The following is a 6000-nucleotide window of genomic DNA, read 5'->3' as shown; positions in this document are numbered from 1 at the left end:
AGTCCTCTGCATCCTCACTTATGTATTTACTTGTTTGTTTATTTCATCTCCTTAATCAGCTTGAGCTATCCCAGGTTGAAAGAGTTGTGCTAAAATATCCTTCTAATGTTATGATTTTGGTGAATTTTCTTTATTTTTCTAACAGTTTTTGCTTTATATATTTCAATGCCATTTTATTGGGTACATAAAAGTAAAATGAATATTATGCATTTATTGTAAATTATACCCATCAATAGTACAAGGCAAATCCTTTTTTCCAGTGTAATTTTTTTTCTTTTATTATTTAAGTATATTTTATATATAATGAAATGCATATATCTTAAATGTTCAGTTCAATATAATTTGAAAATTTTAGACACTGTTATAACTATCCCCAAAACAGGTTATAGAGAAACATAATCATCACACAAAGAAGTCTTTTTTGATAGTTTCCAATCAGTTTCCAACTCACCTACCCGAAGACCACCACCTCAACATAGGCTGGTTATTATAAATAACAGTGGAATCATATAGTATCTACTCTTGTTTGAGTTCCTTTGATCCACATATTGTTTTGTGTTTGTTTTTTTGTTGTTGTTATTTTTTGCCATGCAATTGGCACTTTATCTTATTTTAGATTTTTATTTTAATTCCAGTTAGTTAACATACAGTGTTTTATAGTTTCAGTTATATGATATAGTGATTCAACATTTCATCAGGTCAAGTGCACTCCTTAATCCTCATTGCCTATTTCACCCATCATCCCACCCACCTCCCTCTGGTAACCATCAGTTTGTTCTCTATAGTTGAGAGTCTGTTTCTTGGTTTGTCTCCCTCTGTCTCTTTTTCACCTTTGCTTTGTTTCTTAAATTCCACATATGAGTGAGATCATGTGGTATTTGTCTTTCTTTGACTGACTTATTTTGCTTAGCATTATACTCTCTGGCTCCATCCATGTCATTGCAAATGTCATTCTTTTTTATAGTTAAGTAATATTCCATCATGTATGTATGTGCATGCATGCATGTGTGTGTGTATTTATAGCCACTCTGTATCTTTTGTCCAATGTAATATTTTTGTGTGAATTCTGTTTTGTCTGATATCAATTTTGCTACCCTTACTTTCCTTTTGTTTGCATTTGATTTACCTGAATATCTACATTCATTCTTAATCTTCTATTTATGTCAGTTGTAACATGTATTATTATGTATTGATAACTTTTGCTATTTTTTTCTTTGTCTTTTGGTGGTTTTCTGAAGATATTTTTGTCCTATTTTCCCCTTAGTTTGGAAATTATGTATCTTCTCTTGCACTAATGATCACCTCGATTAAAATAAAACAATGTCATAGCCCACCTGTATTTCCCTAGGGAATACCATGTACGTAGGATGAGAATTTTTGCCTATTTTTACTTTTTTCACTGTAATCATTATAAGCCACATTCATATACTTACCCTCTGAGCCTGCACATTCAAACAAATGCATGTGTGCAAACACACACACACTTCATATTTGCTATTTTTCACAGCTAGAATTGCACCCATCCACTCTGTTTTTTGCACTGATGAGAGTGGGTCTTTGGATCTCATACCAGAAAATCATGAAGGAGCTGTCTGCTGAAAACATGAAGTGCAGGGTCATTTTGTTTCCTAAATACTCAGTTCTTTGGATGATACTTTAAACTGAATATACTCTTCCACATCTGCTTCCAACAAGATTGTAACAGCAGCAGCAGCAGCCTAGAGAGATGTGAAACAGTTTAAAGGAAATTGTATGCAGTAGAATATTCCTTTTTTATTAAAAGCTATTTATCATTCTTATCTTGTTGAGTATGTGGGCTGCTCTGGCTTGCCTTTTTAAATCTACACAGTTGATTGGATCTCTGTCACATTGTGTTTGCTTATTAAAAGCCTCCCCCCCCCCCAACACTAGCTATGGTGAGCCCTACACCAAAGGACAGAGTCCTTTGTGGTAATCATGTGAGGGGGTCAGCACATAGCCTAGGGGCAGGCAAGTTAGCAGTGCAGCCTGAAGTATGTGGGTGTCTGGGAATCACCTCACTAGTGGCTTTCTCAGGGAGATATGAAGTTCCTACCTTTTTCTTCACTGAGCTTTATGCCTAATTGTACTATTTAATATTTATAAAAGCCCTATGATATAGATGTTATATCCCCATTTTAAACATAAGGTATTAAGCCTCAAAGATGCCCAATTCAAGTCACCTATAGGCAGATATAGGATTCAAAACTATGCACGTCTGGCCCCCAAAACTTGTACTTTAATGATGCTTTTAAGAACAGGGGGGAAGATAGTGGAATGGAACCATCACCATTAAGTAACTACAGAATGTTGTTTTTGTGCTTTCATGGATTCAATTTACTTTATTTACCCACAGCTGTCCTTCAACCATTTGAGAAAATAAGTCCCCTGGATTTGGACTTGGTAGACCTAGCTTCTGTGATTTATAAGCTCTGCAGTTTTGAGCAAGTTACCAAGACTTCCCTTTTCTTTGTCTGTGAAATGAAAAGTTCAGCCCCATCAGTGATTTCAAACGGTACTCTGAAGCCTGCTAGAGGTGGGAGGTGTGGGTGAGGGATGGCTAAGATGGCCTGCTCTGGGATTTTGCTGCTTTTGATTTGTTAAAACCTCTGTATATAAGATTTCGTTTGAAAATGCAGGCTTCCCTTTTACAGAATACTTGGGAGTGGGTGGGTGGCTGAGGGTCTCTGTAAGAGGAGATCAGGATGTCCAGGCTGTTGAAGAACCAAGGCCTCACCAGCTCTAGCTCCTATTCTACTGCCTAGGCCTGGCTGCAAGGGGGAAACGAGCCAAATGGAGGGAAAGTTTGTAAGAACTGGCATAATGAGGGATGAAAATGGATCCTAAGCAGCAGCCCCAGGGACAGTGCTGGCAATCACCAATCAAGTCCAAACTGAGTAAGAAAAATACAACTTAGCTCTTCTCTCTGTTGATGGGGAGAGATTAGGGAGGAAGCAATGGGCAAAGGCACTATTCTAGAAGTAGAAAGGATAAGATGGACCGCAAAAGCATATTTTCAGGCCAGCCATAAAGAGGGCCTATGTATGCCTCACAATCCAAAAATAATGTGCCCAAGCTCAAGATAGGAAAAATAAAAAGGTAGTTGTCATAACTTTTGAAAATGCATTTTATTAGCTATGCATGTTGAAAAACCTAAGTCTTGGTTATACTTGTTTAGTGAAACCATTAAATCATAATTTTCTGCTTAGAAAATAAACACAAAGAAAGAGTCCCAGCTCCCTCTAGTAAGAGACTCCCCGTACCTCCCATGTAATTATCTGCATTAAACTTACATTTCCCCATCCTATGCCAATGAGGAGGAGTGTCAGGGACTGGCTAGATTGTCCAGGTTGAAGCCATCAGACAATATGTCAGAGAATAACAGGAACAAGGCCATGTCTCCTGTTGTGGCTAAACAGACCACCTAGGATGGGGTGGAAAATGTACCCAGAAGAGAACAGAGAAACACAGGCATCTAGAAGATCCAGACAATAAATAATATAAAAATTGGTTGCGATAGAGACCTCAGAAGAAAGGAGAAAGGCTTATACTGTAGAACCTTTCAGGACACTTATTTTTCCTGCTTCTTGAACAACGGCCCACATTTCCATTTTGCACTGGGCCCCACGAGTTATATAGACAGCTCTGACTGCAAATGTGTGGGATTTATGAGAAAAATAAAATATGATCTTTCCTTCTGGGGAAATCCTGTTTCCTTTCATTTCTTAAGCACTCTCGTGGTGCTTAAGAAATGAAGCACCATGGAGGGAGCCCATTTTCCCAGAATGTTTCCTTGAATGACAACGGAGTTTTATGCTCATTTGTTAGGACATGGAACTGTCAAGGTTAATTCTCCCCTTTTGCTCTTCTCCATTCCTGAAATGCTAAGAAAGTGGTAGTGATATCTTGTATTCTTATTTGCATGCCTTTGTTTTCAATACTAAAATAGCCATTTGAAATTGTGGTCTATAGGAAGGTCATCCCTTCCAAAACTTTTCTTCCCTCCTGCCATTATTTTGCTAAGGGATAAAAATTTTCATTCTTACTTGTTTTAAGTAGGGTGAAAGAATGGCATGTCTTTTCCTTCTCATATACTCATAATTATCTGCCTCTTCTGGTAAGGTATATGTACCCATCCTAACAAATAGCTTCTTAAATCATAACTGGGACTCTATTTTCATCTTTGTGTGTGGGAGCCACAAAGCCTGTGTTGGAAAGCTCTATAGGAGAGTCTATTAACTAGAATGTGTGTGAGAACATTGCACAAACATTGTGCAATGCCCTCTGCCAAAATGATTGGCCATTTCTAAAGCAAAAAACAAATGAAATATATAATGCAGCCAAGCCAGTTGTTTTAGGGTATAATGAAAAAAACACTGGCCCAGTGGGTCCTGGTCTTACCACTAAATCTGTGACAAGACAGTTAACTTCCCTGGGTTTAAAAACTGGGAAAATAAAGATTATAATCTCACTAAGTGGTTTGAATGTTACAATGGGCTTTTTATTGTTTTCATTTACCCAGCATCCATCCCCTGTGCTTCAGTTTTCCTTTAAAGAAGTATAGCTTCCGGGGTGCCTGCGTGGCTCAGTCAGTTGAACAGCTGATTCTTGGTTTTGGCTCAGGTCCTGATCTCATAAATTGTGGGATTGAGCCCCATTGAGCCCCAGGCTCCGTGCTCAGCGGGGACTCTGCTTCTCTCCTGTTCCCTCTGCCCCTCCCTCCACTCATGTGCACCGCAGTCACTCCCTCTCTCTAAAATAAATAAATAAATCTTAAAGAAAAAAAAAAAAGTACAGCTCCCAGAATTCCTTAGGCCACATTTACTCTTTTTTTTTTTTTGTGCTCTGCCACATGCCCTTTTGGCAGCTTTTTCTAAAGGACTGCCCTTGGTTTATTTGGTCTACTAGCACACTTTGCCTTGCATACCCAAAAAAGACAAAAGTGCCTGGCGATTTACGATCTCCCCTCTCCAGAGAAAGCCCATAACCAGTGAGAGTGGGTACAGAACTATGAAATCCTGTTGAGATGACTCTAGACTCCACTTGCATCTGGGAGCTCCCCTGCAGGATCAGGCTGAAGCTACCCTGGAGATAATTTTCCTGGGATCCCACTCCTGGTTGACCTCTTCTTCCTTGTTCTCCTCCCTTCCCACATCCTTACAAGTTTTCCCAGAAGCACTTAAAGCATCATTTGCAGGTAAATTGTTATCTCAGGGTATGCTTCTGGAGAATTTAAACTAAGAGAAGCACCATGTCTCCATGATTGTAAGAAGACTTGGTGGAACTGTCGGTCAGGTGCAATATTCCACAGATCAAAAGTGGCTTGTGACCCAAAGCACCAATCAGACCCTCTCACCTGGGAATTTACATTTCCATCAGATGACTCAGGTGAAGAAGCTGGTTCCCATGGTCATAATCTAAAGATACTAACCAATCATTCCTACTTCCAGATCCCCTGACAACAGTGATTCTTGTCCTCCATAGCCTTCATTTTTCCAACTTTCTTCATTTCTGTGAGCTAACCTATATTCTTGGAATAAATTATGTTTTTCCATTGCATTACTGAGAATTTCATGTGAATAAACATCCCCAACTGACACAGAAATCAAATAAAATAACAAAGAACTGCTTTGTCAACTGTGAGTACTCCTCTGAAGTAGTCTGTTATTATTGCAAAAACAGTCCCACTTAGTGCTATTTTGCTGTTCAGTATATTGCTTGTTTGACATTAACAAAAAACACCTGTATTTGCCTTTTCTCTGCTTTTACATGTGCATTTCACAGTTTCAGTAGTTGACAGCAGAACTTTCTGAAACTACCTAAGATAAAAGCACACACTTGGTCAGAATTTTTATTTATTGATGTCAGTATTAAAATCTTCCATAATCAAAATGAGGTGATTCCAAACATCTGTGCTTTATATTTGTGTATATACCAATATTTGGTATAGTTTTCAGGAGCACATTGATTGTTACAGAAGAG

Source organism: Phoca vitulina, unplaced genomic scaffold (assembly GCF_004348235.1).
Source record: "Phoca vitulina isolate PV1807 unplaced genomic scaffold, GSC_HSeal_1.0 scaffold12, whole genome shotgun sequence".
Classification (NCBI taxonomy): Eukaryota; Metazoa; Chordata; class Mammalia; order Carnivora; family Phocidae; genus Phoca; species Phoca vitulina.
The sequence above is the reverse complement of the archived record's forward strand: the minus strand, read 5'-3'. Positions refer to the sequence as shown.